The sequence below is a fragment of the Triticum dicoccoides genome, chromosome 5A (genome assembly GCF_002162155.2).
Source record: "Triticum dicoccoides isolate Atlit2015 ecotype Zavitan chromosome 5A, WEW_v2.0, whole genome shotgun sequence".
NCBI classification, from domain to species: domain Eukaryota; kingdom Viridiplantae; phylum Streptophyta; class Magnoliopsida; order Poales; family Poaceae; genus Triticum; species Triticum dicoccoides.
In genome coordinates this window covers 533568133-533581062 of record NC_041388.1, presented here as the reverse complement: position 1 = coordinate 533581062, position 12930 = coordinate 533568133, and the positions used below count along the sequence as shown (strand labels likewise).

The 12930-nt window shown below is 47.0% G+C and overlaps 1 pseudogene; it reads right to left on the bottom strand.

Moving 5' to 3' along the window:
* The window catches only part of LOC119299891, a 29784-nt pseudogene extending 22750 nt beyond the window's left edge, over positions 1-7034 (bottom strand).
* Between the last annotated feature and the right edge of the window lie 5896 nt (positions 7035-12930).

The following is a 12930-nucleotide window of genomic DNA, read 5'->3' as shown; positions in this document are numbered from 1 at the left end:
TGGGTTTCTTCACTAGAGCAGCAGCTGAATTGCCGTTTCATGAAGTATCCCTTCTTGCCCTTGCCCTTCTTGAAACTAGTGGTTTCACCAACCATCAACAATTGATGCTCCTTCTTGATTTCTACTTTCGCGGTGTCAAACATCGCGAATATCTCAAGGATCATCATATATGTCCCTGATATATCATAGTTCATCACGAAGCTCTAGCAGCTTGGTGGTAATGACTTCAGAGAACCATCACTATTTCATCTGGAAGATCAACTCCCACTCGATTCAAGCGATTGTTGTACTCAGACAATCTGAGCACAAGCACAACAATCGAGCTTTTCTCCTTAGTTTGTAGGCTAAGAAAATCATCGGAGGTCTTATACCTCTTGACGTGGGCACGAGCCTGAAATCCCAATTTCAGCCCTCGAAACATCTCATATGTTTCGCGACGTTTCAAAACGTCTTCGGTGCCTCAACTCTAAACCGTTTAACTGAACTATCACGTAGTTATCAAAATGTGTATGTGAGATGTTCGCAACATCCACATACGACGTTCGAGGTTCAGCACACTGAGCGGTGCATTAAGGACATAAGCCTTCTATGAAGCAATGAGGACAATCCTCAGTTTACGAACCTAGTCCGCATAATTGCTACTATCAACTTTCAACTAAATTTTCTCTAGGAACATATCTAAACAGTAGAACTGAAGCGCGAGCTAGGCATAATTTGCGAAGACCTTTTGACTATGTTCAAGATAATTAAGTTCATCTTATGAACTCCCACTCAGATAGACATCCCTCTAGTCATCTAAGTGATTACATGGTCCGAGTCAACTAGGCCGTGTCCGATCATCACGTGAGACGGACTAGTCATCATCGGTGAACATCTTCATCTTGATCGTATCTACCATACGACTCATGCTCGACCTTTCGGTCTTCTGTGTTCCGAGGCCATGTCTGTACACATGCTAGGCTCGTCAAGTCAACCTAAGTGTTTCGCGTGTGTAAATCTGTCTTACACCCGTTGTATGTGGACGTTAGAATCTATCACACCCGATCATTACGTGGTGCTTCAAAACAACGAACTGTCGCAATGGTGCACAGTTAGGGGGAACACCTTCTTGAAATTTTAGTGAGGGATCATCTTATTTACTACCGTCGTTCTAAGTAAACAAGATGTATAAACATGATAAACATCACATGCAATCAAATAATAGTGACATGATATGGCCAATATCATATAGCTCCTTTGATCTCCATCTTGGGGCTCCATGATCATCTTGTCACCGGCATGACACCATGATCTCCATCATCATGATCTCTATCGTCGTGTCTTCATGAAGTTGTCTCGTCAACTATTACTTCTACTACTATAGCTAACGGTTAGCAATAAAGTAAAGTAATTACATGACGTTTATGTTGACACGCAGGTCATAAATAAATTAAGACAACTCCTATGGCTCCTGCCGGTTGTCATACTCATCAACATGCAAGTCGTGATTCCTATTACAAGAACATGATCAATCTCATACATCACATATATCATTCATCACATCCTTTTGGCCATATCACATCACATAGCATACCCTGCAAAAACAAGTTAGACGTCCTCTAATTGTTGTTTGCATGTTTTACGTGGCTGCTATGGGTTTCTAGCAAGAATGTTTCTTACCTACGCAAAAACCACAACGTGATATGCCAATTGCTATTTACCCTTCATAAGGACCCTTTTCATCGACTCCGATCCGACTAAAGTGGGAGAGACAGACACCCGCCAGCCACCTAATGCAACTAGTGCATGTCAGTCGGTGGAACCGGTCTCACGTAAGCATACGTGTAAGGTTGGTCCGGGCCGCTTCATCCCACGATGCCGCCGAATCAAGATAAGACTAGTAATGGCAAGCATATTGAACAAAATCAACGCCCACAACTACTTTGTGTTCTACTCGTGCATAGAAACTACGCATAGACCTAGCTCATGATGCCACTGTTGGGGAACGTAGCATAAATTCAAAATTTTCCTACGTGTCACCAAGATCTATCTATGGAGTCATCTAGCAACGAGGGAGGAGTGGATCTACATACCCTTGTAGATCGCGCGCGGAAGCGTTCAAGAGAACGGGGTTGATGGAGTCGTACTCGTCGTGATCCAAATCACCGATGATCCTAGCGCCGAACGGACGGCACCTCCGCGTTCAACACACGTATGGAGCAGCGACGTCTCCTCCTTCTTGATCTAGCAAGGGGGGAGGAGAGGTTAATGGAGATCCAGCAGCACAACGGCGTGGTGGTGGAAGTAGCGGGATTCCAACAGGGCTTCGCTAAGCGCTGCGGGAGGAGGGAGATGTGTCACGGGAGGGAGAGGGAGGCGCCATGCCTTAGGTATGGCTGTCCTCCCTTCCCCCCACTATATATAGGGCCAAGGGAGAGGGTGAGGGCGCAGCCTTGCCCCTTCCTCCAAGGAAGGGTGCGGCCAAGGGGGGAGGAGTCCATCCTCCCCAAGGCACCTCGGAGGTGCCTTCCCCCTTTAGGACTCTTCCTTTTCCTTCATCTCTTGGCGCATGGGCCTCTTGGGGCTGGTGCCCTTGGCCCATAAAGGCCAAGGCGCACCCCCTACAGCCCATGTGCCCCCCCGGGGCAGGTGGCCCCACCCGGTGGACCCCCGGGACCCTTCCGGTGGTCCCGGTACAATACCGGTGACCCCGAAACTTGTCCCGATGGCCGAAATAGCACTTCCTATATATGATTCTTTACCTCCGGACCATTCCGGAACTCCTCGTGACGTCCGGGATCTCATCCGGGACTCCGAACAACTTTCGGGTTACCGCATACTAATATCTCTATAACCCTAGCGTCACCGAACCTTAAGTGTGTAGACCCTACGGGTTCGGGAGACATGCAGACATGACCGAGATGACTCTCCGGTCAATAACCAACAGCAGGATCTGGATACCCATGTTGGCTCCCACATGTTCCACTATGATCTCATCGGATGAACCACGATGTCATGGACTTAATCAATCCCGTATACAATTCCCTTTGTCTAGCGGTACGATACTTGCCCGAGATTCGATCGTCGGTATCCCGATACCTTGTTCAGTCTCGTTATCGGCAAGTTTCTTTACTCGTTCCGTAACACATCATCCCGTGATCAACTCCTTGATCACATTGTGCACATTATGCTGATGTCCTACCGAGTGGGCCCAGAGATACCTCTCCGTCACACGGAGTGACAAATCCCAGTCTTGATTCGTGCCAACCCAACAGACACTTTCAGAGATACCCGTAGTGTACCTTTATAGCCACCCAGTTACGTTGTGACGTTTGGCACACCCAAAGCACTCCTACAGTATCCGGGAGTTGCACAATCTCATGGTCTAAGGAAATGATACTTGACATTAGAAAGGCTTTAGCATACGAACTACACGATCTAGTGCTATGCTTAGGATTGGGTCTTGTCCATCACATTATTCTCCTAATGATGTGATCCCGTTATCAATGACATCCAATGTCCATGGTCAGGAAACCGTAACCATCTATTGATCAACTTGCTAGTCAACTAGAGGCTTACTAGGGACATGGTGTTGTCTATGTATCCACACATGTATCTGAGTTTCCTATCAATACAATTCTAGCATGGATAATAAACGATTATCATGAACAAGGAAATATAATAATAATCAATTTATTATTGCCTCTAGGGCATATTTCCAACACGAAATAGCACTTCCTATATATAATTCTTTACCTCCGGACCATTCCGGAACTCCTCGTGACGTCCGGGACTCCGAACAACATTCGGGTTACTGCATATACATATCCCTACAACCCTAGCGTCACCGAACCTTAAGTGTGTAGACCCTACGGGTTCGGGAGACATGTAGACATGACCGAGATTGCTCTCCGGTCAATAACCAACAGCGGGATCTGGATACCCATGTTGGCTCCCACATGCTCCTCGATGATCTCATCGGATGAACCACGATGTCGAGGATTCAAGCAACCCCGTATACAATTCCCTTTGTCAATCGGTATGTTACTTGCCCGAGATCCGATCGTCGGTATCCCAATACCTCGTTCAATCTCGTTACCGGCAAGTCACTTTACTCGTACCGTAATGCATGATCCTGTGACCAGACACTTGGTCACTTTGAGCTCATTATGATGATGCATTACCGAGTGGGCCCAGTGATACCTCTCCGTCATATGGAGTGACAAATCCCAGTCTTGATCCGTGTCAACCCAATAGTCACTTTCGGAGATACCCGTAGTATACCTTTATAGTCACCCAGTTACATTGTGACGTTTGGTACACCCAAAGCACTCCTACAGTATCCGGGAGTTACATGATCTCATGGTCTAAGGAAAGGATACTTGACATTGGAAAACTCTAGCAAACGAACTATACGACCTTGTGCTATGTTTAGGATTGGGTCTTGTCCATCACATCATTCTCCTAATGATGTGATCTCGTTATCAATGACATCCAATGTCCATAGTCAGGAAACCATGACTATCTGTTGATCAACGAGCTAGTCAACTAGAGGCTTACTAGGGACATGTTGGTGTCTATTATTCACACATGTATTACGATTTTCGGATAACACAATTATAGCATGAATAAAGACAATTATCATGAACAAGGAAATATAATAATAATGCTTTTATTATTGCCTCTAGGGCATATTTCCAACACTCCGCCCCTTCACCCCACGCAACGGGGTCCCTCCCGATTGCCCACACATTGATAAAGAGTGTCGTCTTTGCCGGGATCTCGTAGCTCTGGACGATCGACATCGTCGTCGACTCGTGTGGGATGAGAAGTGGTGTTGGTGGGTGGAGACGCAACACCTCCTTCAACACCGCCTTGAGGTACTCCATCCTGCTAAGGTCATCTTCTTCGATGGCCAACTTGTCGTTGGTGACTCGTGTTACCTCGTCCCGCAACTTGGCCATTTTTTGGGGTTTTCTCGTGAGCTCCGCCATGGCCCATTCCAGCGTAATAGATGATGTCTCAGTTCCGGCGAAGATCATGTCCTACATATGCCCAAAAAAACACAAAGCAAAGGATAGAAAATAAATTAGTAAGCAACTAAATGGTTTTCCTATATCTCAATTGAGTGGGAGTTTTTCTGTTGTAAGTGTTATAAGAAAAATTCTAGATTGTCTATTTGGTAATTGACTGGTTTATAATTTGGTATTCGTTAACGTTCTCCACTATACAAACAATGACACATGACACTATCAAGTTGACTGATTTTCAGTTCTTTGTTAATCAAAAGTTTACACCATACAAACAATGACATATGTCATTATAAAATAAAAATATATTTTACACGATTTCAAAACCTCAGCTACACCCTTGTTTGCTATGATTTGCTTGTTTTCGGAGCTTGTGAAGGCAGGTGCAATGGATTGTTACTTGCTACAGATAAACATTTCGCACAAAGAAAATCCAATTTGCCTTGTTAACACCTTTAACCAGGAACTATTCAAATCAAAAGTGAGTTTATATTTACCACATTATTAAACCTGGATTCTCTTAACACAAAATTACATGTAAGATATGTATTATTGCTTTGCTACTTTTAATAAAATATGAAAAATATACATTGAAGTAACTAGCAACAAACAGAAGAGACAAAAGAGGCAAAAAGAAAGAAAATAAGAGAAAATAAACAAAACAAGTTCAATTCAACTACAAGCAAAACCCATGACCCACGGCTGTCTGTTACCCAAAATAAACAAATAATGGATTGTATACTAAAACCGCTTGAGCCAAAGTAACAAATACTCCCTCAGTTCACAAATATAACATGTTCTAACTTACTTTTTAAATGAAATGTATATAGACATGTTTTAGTGTGTTTGTTCACTTATTTCAGTCCACGCGTATTCCATAGAGACACGTAGGGAGTTTATCCTAAAAGAAAATTATAAATGAATAAATGAAAGCCGACATACAAATAAAGAGAATAATTGGACCGCAGAAGGCGTGATTTGAATTATTCAAATTATTCAAAATATAAAGACTATATAGAAGAATAAAGAATTACCTGAAATTGAAAAGAAGATCATTTATACGAAAAGTATAGCAATTCTGAAAATCGTAGGCAGACCATGGACCCAAAATTAAAGATGAAATTCTGGGGCTTTCGATCGATCACCTGGACAATGCTTATGATGCGATCGTCGGTGAGGTCGAGTCCGGCGGTGCCTTCTTCTCTCAGCCGCAGCAAGACGTCCAAGAAGTCATCCTCCCCTGCGCTGTCGTCCCACTTCTTCTCAAGGTGCTCGGCGATATCTCGGACAGGAACTTGTGCCACGCCTCCATCTGGTCGTCCAGCCTCTTCTCGAACCCCGTCGCCCACCTCACCACCTTCGCCGCCGCGTCGGGAAGCACGTCCTCCGCCTGGAGCCCCGACATGAGCGCCGCAGAGTTGCCCATCAGCTGCTTCATCCTCTCGGCCGTGGCGCCCGCGGCGCCGGTGGCCGCGCGGGTGACCACCGCGTTGCCGTAGCCGTACAGGAGCCCCCTCAGCTCCCCGGCCTCCCCGGCCTCCGCGGCGCGGCGGACTCCCGCGACGAGGGCGAACGAGTCGGCGCGGCGCTGGGAGAGGAGGTGGACGACGGCCATCTTCTTGCTGCGGCGCCAGGCGTCGCCGTAGGGCGCGAAGGAGACGTTGATCGAGCCGTAGGAGAGCTTGTGCACCGGCGCGCTGAGCACGCGTGACGCGAATGCGAGGTCGTGGTTCTTGTACAGGTCCGCCGCCGCGGCCGCCGTGGACACCACCAGCGTCCGCCTGCGCCCGAGCTGCAGGAGCAGGAGGCCGCCGTCGCTGCCGTACCGAGCGTGCAGGTCGCGCAGGGAGCGGTGCGCGAGGCGGCCCAGGAGGTGGAGGTGGCCGAACAGCGGGATCGCCGGGGGCGATGGCGGGAGCTTACTGTTCTTGCCTCGAGCTTTCCTGGTCGCGCAGCAGAAGGCGACGAGCACGGCGACGGCCGCGACGAGCACGGCGTACGGAGACATCCTGCTTCTGCTCGACAACTGTGCTGGATACTACTTGAAAATCCTTGCTCAATGGGGTATATACCGTGTAGCGTGTTGTGACATTTTGATTCGATTATTAGGTGCAGGTGTGGCGTTGTGACTTTATTTTCCCGCGAGAAAAGGCGACGTGACTTGTGAGGTCGAGGGGCAGCGACGGCAGTGTCATTGTCTTCGGATCATGTGTCAACTTTGGTATCGTCCATGTGATCGTGATCGTGCCAAAAAAGCCGCCGGGTGCCGGCTAAGCTCGTGCTACAGTATGGGCCGGCCCGCCATAAACGTGTCTGGCACGGCACGGCCCGCATCGGCATGAATAATAACCGGGCCGTTTCATGCCGGCCCATGGGCTGGAGCTAGCAGCCCAGGCACGGCACATAGGCTACGTGGGCCGGCATGTCCGCGTTGTGGCATGCTGTCCCGTCTGGCTTTTTTTTTGTTCGTAATACCTCTGAAAACAGCAAAAAAGGGTAAAAATATATAAAAAATTGCAAAATTTGGTAAACTATTATGTGGGTTAAATCTAGAGCTTTATTACCACCTATATCATTAAAAACTTCCATCTCAAAGAAGTAAAAGAATACAAGACATGCTCTAGAATTACAAAAGGATAAAAAAATACAAAGACTACACTATAACACTACTAATACTCGGATCCATGCACTAATAAAATACGCATGCACTACAAAAATATTGAAAATATTAAAGTATTAGGTATCTATATAGGACATATATATTTATATATTTCAAAAAAATAAACGGGTCGTGCCGTGCCAACCCGCGTGCCGAGCCTCCAGGCTTAGGCACGGCCCATGGCGTGCCGCGTGCCGGGCCTGGACCGTTTAGCCCAGGCCGTGCTGTGCCTGAGTCGTGCCGTGGCCGCGTGCTACGCGGCCCAATTAGCACGACCTGTTTGGCCAACTATAGACCCGTTATATCCGGCGAATTGCGGCAAGAAATTGGGTAAATCCGGTGGCGATAGCTTCATTTCAGGTCCCCCTATATCAAACAATTATCATAGGACAGGGAGAATGTCATATGCGAACGATTTGGTGGCAGTTTTAGTTGTTAGGACATGGTGAGGGGTGTCATTTTCTTCAGGTGACATGGCAGTTTCTTTCGGAGAAAGGATTTTTGTTCAAAAACTGTTGCCGTTTGATCTTTCATCATAACTAAAACTGCTTTTACTTTTCCGCCTTTAAAGTTTCGCAAAACTTGGGAGCCTTAGGTTGTACTTGTTTTGTTTTCTATGAGGAATGGAGTCTGGGAGTTTGCCTCGTTTTCATCTAAAAAAAAGTTAGAAGAGTTTTGCTCCCCTAATGGCCAATTGTTATGCTATTCCATAGGATAATGCATATTCCACTCGAGCCTTTAAAGATAATATCCACATGTATCTTATGCAATCAAACATTTTTGGGAGCCTGCACGGGGTGATAACAATTTTTTGAGAATATACAAATGAGAATCATTTTTTCACAAGAAAATGCAAGCATCCCCTCTTTCTTTACTCACAAGGAAAATACCCCCTCCGATCCAAATTAATTGGCGTTGCTTTAGTACTCCCTCCGTCTTGAAAAGCTTTTCTTACAAATCTAAGAAGCTTTCTGGGACGGAAGTAATACAACGTTGTACTAAAGCAATGTCAATTAATATGGATCGGAGAGAGTATCATCTTCATCTAAGAAGGAACAATATCATCTCCGCTACCATAGCAATATCTACAAACAATGATATCATAACATTCTTCTTTCGTGCTCAAGAGGCCACAAACCACTAACCCATTGAAGTGCATGACCGGTGCTTCCAGATGAAAAATGTATTTTCAACACTTAGAGAAAATGTCTTCATTGCATGGACATGTTACAGTAAAGACATAATATAACCCCTAAAAAAATAAAGACATAATAGAAAATTGTATTTTTGCATTGCAATTTCTTTGCTTTGTGTATGCGTCATGGTGGTTTATACTTCATTATTTTTAATGTCATGGTGGTTTATACTTCATTATTTTTAATGTTAAAGGACGGTCTTTAATCTATGTCATTTTGTGGTTGAGTGTTATGTTTGTGTTGTTATTATGGTTTTCTTTATGTACCAATAGAAAAAGTTATGCCCGACACAATTGGGTACCCACCGTATCACAAGGTGCAACACAATTCCGCAACCTTCAAGTCCAATAACACCGAACAACACAAGTGAAAGGATCGATATGGTTGACTAGAGGGGGGGGGGGTGAATAGGCAACTAACAATTTTTTAACTTTTCTTTACCAAATTAAACTTTGCATCAAAGTAGGTTGTCTAGATGTGCAACTAGTTGAGCAACCTATATGATGCAATAACAACAAACAAACAAGCAAGTAAGAGAAGTAACACTAAGAGCTTGCACAAGTAAAGGTAAGAAATAACCAAGGGTGGATCCGATGAAGATGAGGATGTGTTACCGAAGTTCCTTCCTTTTGAGGGGAAATACGTCTCCGTTAGAGCGGTGTGGAGGCACAATGCTCCCCAAGAAACCACTAGGGCCACCGTATTCTCCTCACGCCCTCACACAATGCGAGATGCCGTGATTCCACTATTGGTGCCCTTGAAGGCGGCGACCGGACCTTTACAAACAAGGTTGGGGTAATCTCCACAACTTAATTGGAGGCTCCCAACAAGACCACGAAGCTTCACCACAATGGACCATGGCTCCATGGTGACCTCAACCGTCTAGGGTGCTCAAACACCCAAGAGTAACAAGATCCGCTAGGGATAGGTGGGGGAATCGAAAAACTCTTGGTGGAAGTGTAGATCGGGGCCTTCTCAACCACTCCCGAGCAAATCAACAAGTTTGATTGGCTAGAGAGATAGATCGGGCGAAAATGGAGCTTGGAGCATTAATGGAGCTTGAGTGGGAAGAGGTAGGTCAACGGAGAAGAAGGGGACCCCTTTTATAGTGGGGGCAACAATCCAACCGTTGCCCCACTAAACAGCCCCGCAGAGGGCGGTAGTACCGCTTGGGGGGGGGGTACTACCGCTGAGCCAGCGGTACTGCCGCTCCAACTAGTGGTACTGCCGCGTAGAGAAGAGAAGTGGGGACCTGGACCCAGAGCGGTACTACCGCGGTGGTAAGGGCGGTACTACCGCTGCGAAGCGGTACTACCGCCTCTACTGCCGCAACTAGTGCTTCAAAACCCGACACGAGAAAAAGAGCCCTCGAGTCGAGGCGGTAGGAGCCAGACAGGCCAGCGGTAGTACAGCTGCAGAGTCACCGGCGGTACTACCGCTGCGGAGCGGTACTGCCGCTTGTGACCCCTCAGCGGTACTACCGCTGGGTAGCACGGTACTACCGCTGGGACCCAGACAAGAGAAAAAAGATCTCTTCATCGAAGCTGAAGTCGAGGCGGTAGGGCCAGGCAGGCCAGCGGTAGTACTGCTGCGGAGTCACCGGCGGTACTACCGCTGTGGAGCGGTACTGCCGCTTGTGACCCCTCAATGGTACTACCGCTGGGTAGCACGGTACTACCACTGGGATCCAGACAAGACACACAAAGAGAAAAGATCTCTCCAACGAAGCGGAAGAGCTCTGAGGGTGAGAAGCAGATGTGTACGTGTTGATTCCACCCAAGCAATACCCCAGCAGACCCCCTCTTGATAGTACGGTGCCCTCTACGCAACTAGTCCACCGAAAGAGAAACGAAAGAGCTACACCGTCTTGAATGACACTCCGATGGGAAGAAATCGTCTCGTGCCAAGGATGAATCTCTGAAATACTCAAAGCACACGATTAGTCCGCAAACACGTTGTCATCAATCACCAAAACCACATCGAGAGAGATATGCCTCAACAATCTCCCCTTTTTGGTGGATTGATGACAACTAGGGATTTGCACAAGGAAAAGATATAAAAGTAACAATACTTAGAACTACAAAATATAGACGGGCTGCCCCTGAATGTGTGCACCTAGTTAGTGGAGCCTTTGGAATGCAAGACACACACATCCGGATCAACACTTCCCCTATATTTTATAGTCCAACACTTCTAAGCACATGATATATGAGAGTAGGGTATAAAACAGGACAAGCATGCAACTCATAAGATACTACAGTACTGAATAGACATAAGTAATAATGTAGCGATAGGGAGCATATGTCTCACACAACATGTCTAGAACTTAGGTCTCATAGGCACCAAACCAAACCAAACAAAGACAACGAGAGAACACACGAGAAAGCACAAGACACAAAGACACACTCGCAGCACGGCAACAACACAAATCCCCAAACTCTCTCCCCCTTTGGCATCGAGACACCAAAAGGGCAAAGAGCGATGCTACGACTCCAGGTGATGGCAAGCTGAGGATCTCGAACATCACAACTCAGCGTGATCGTCTGCATCTCCGTCGTTGGTCGGAAACTGCTCGGCGTCTGAATCGGTCCAAGGGCAATGCTGGTGAATCCATTCCTCCTCTTTAGTGATCTGTCCCTCAGAACCACTGGCAACGGTCGCACCCAGGTGACGCATGAGCTCCTTGTGGCGCACCCTGGCCTGCTTCTCCGCCACATGAGTCATGTACTGACCATGAGACTTCATGCAGAAAAGCTTCTTCATATTGCGTTTAAGCTTCTTTGCCCAAGAAGGTTCTGCACTAGAGGGCCCAAAGTCCTCCTCATGATCATCAGTGGCAGCCCCACCCTCAGTCTCCATGGCAGCAGCAGCAGTCGATGGACCCCCGGGTTTAGGCGCTGGGGTGCCCCAATTGTCCTTCTTCCTCAGACGCTTGATCTCATGAGAAACCAAGTCTCCAGTTTCCAACATCACTCTGGGATAGACATGTGCCCAGGCCTTCTCAATGAGCCTCATGATGAATGGACCATATATCGGGCACTTGCGCTCAGAAACGGCAGAGAGAAGTTCAGACCACATAATATGAGAAATGTCCAGGCTCTCTCCAGTGTTTGCTTCCTTCTCATGCTGGCAGAAAAGAAGCATGTCCACGAGATGGAGTGGACCATATACAGATTCCTGATGCGAGGGAAGAGAGTCTCACGGAAGACACGATGAAGAATGTCCAGATATGTAGACAACTCATAGGTTTCCTTCTTAGTCACTGGGTGAACCTTCACACTGCAGTAGGGCCAAATGGGCTTGCTTATGAGTGGATGTAGTATTGCGGTGAGGGCGGAAACCTACTGGAGTCTCAAGCCCGCGATCTTCCACATCAAGTAACTCCATGAAGGCCTTCCACTTAACGGAAAACAACTTGCCATTGGTCATCCAAGTCAGAGTCCTGTCAGCATCCATTCCAAGATGAACGGTAGCAAAGAATTGAGCCACCAAATCTGCATCGAAATCCTTGTTGAACTGCATGATCCTGAGAATGTTCGGCTGATTACACATCTAAAGGGCTTCGCCAAAGTACTCAGGGTTCTTCTCCATGGCATCAGTGTCGATGGAGCGAACATCAACATAGAGATTCTTCTTGGCCTTGATCACATCAAAATAGATGGCAAACTGAAAGCGGTTCCAGAACGGGCGATTGACCAAAGTGGGATCTTGGTCCACCTCATAGGGGTTGCGGCGACGCTTTTCCCAAAACTCCTTGGCAGTCATCTCAGTCACAGTCTTTCCCTTTGGCTTGTTGGCAGATCTCTTCGACTGCTGAGGTGGTGGAGGAGCACTTGCAAAAGCGCCTGCTGGTGGTGGTTGAGTGCTAGAGGAACCACCTGCTGGCCCAGAGGTGCGGTAGCGCTTTGACGTTGCACGCTCGGGGTTGACACGGCGAGCGTGAGGCTCAGGATGTTCATCACCTGGAACCAAACACAAAAACACGCAAAACAACCAGAAAGAACGAGCATAAGCCAACAAACACAACAAAAGGATCAAGTTATGGCAGGAACATGATGGAACTTGG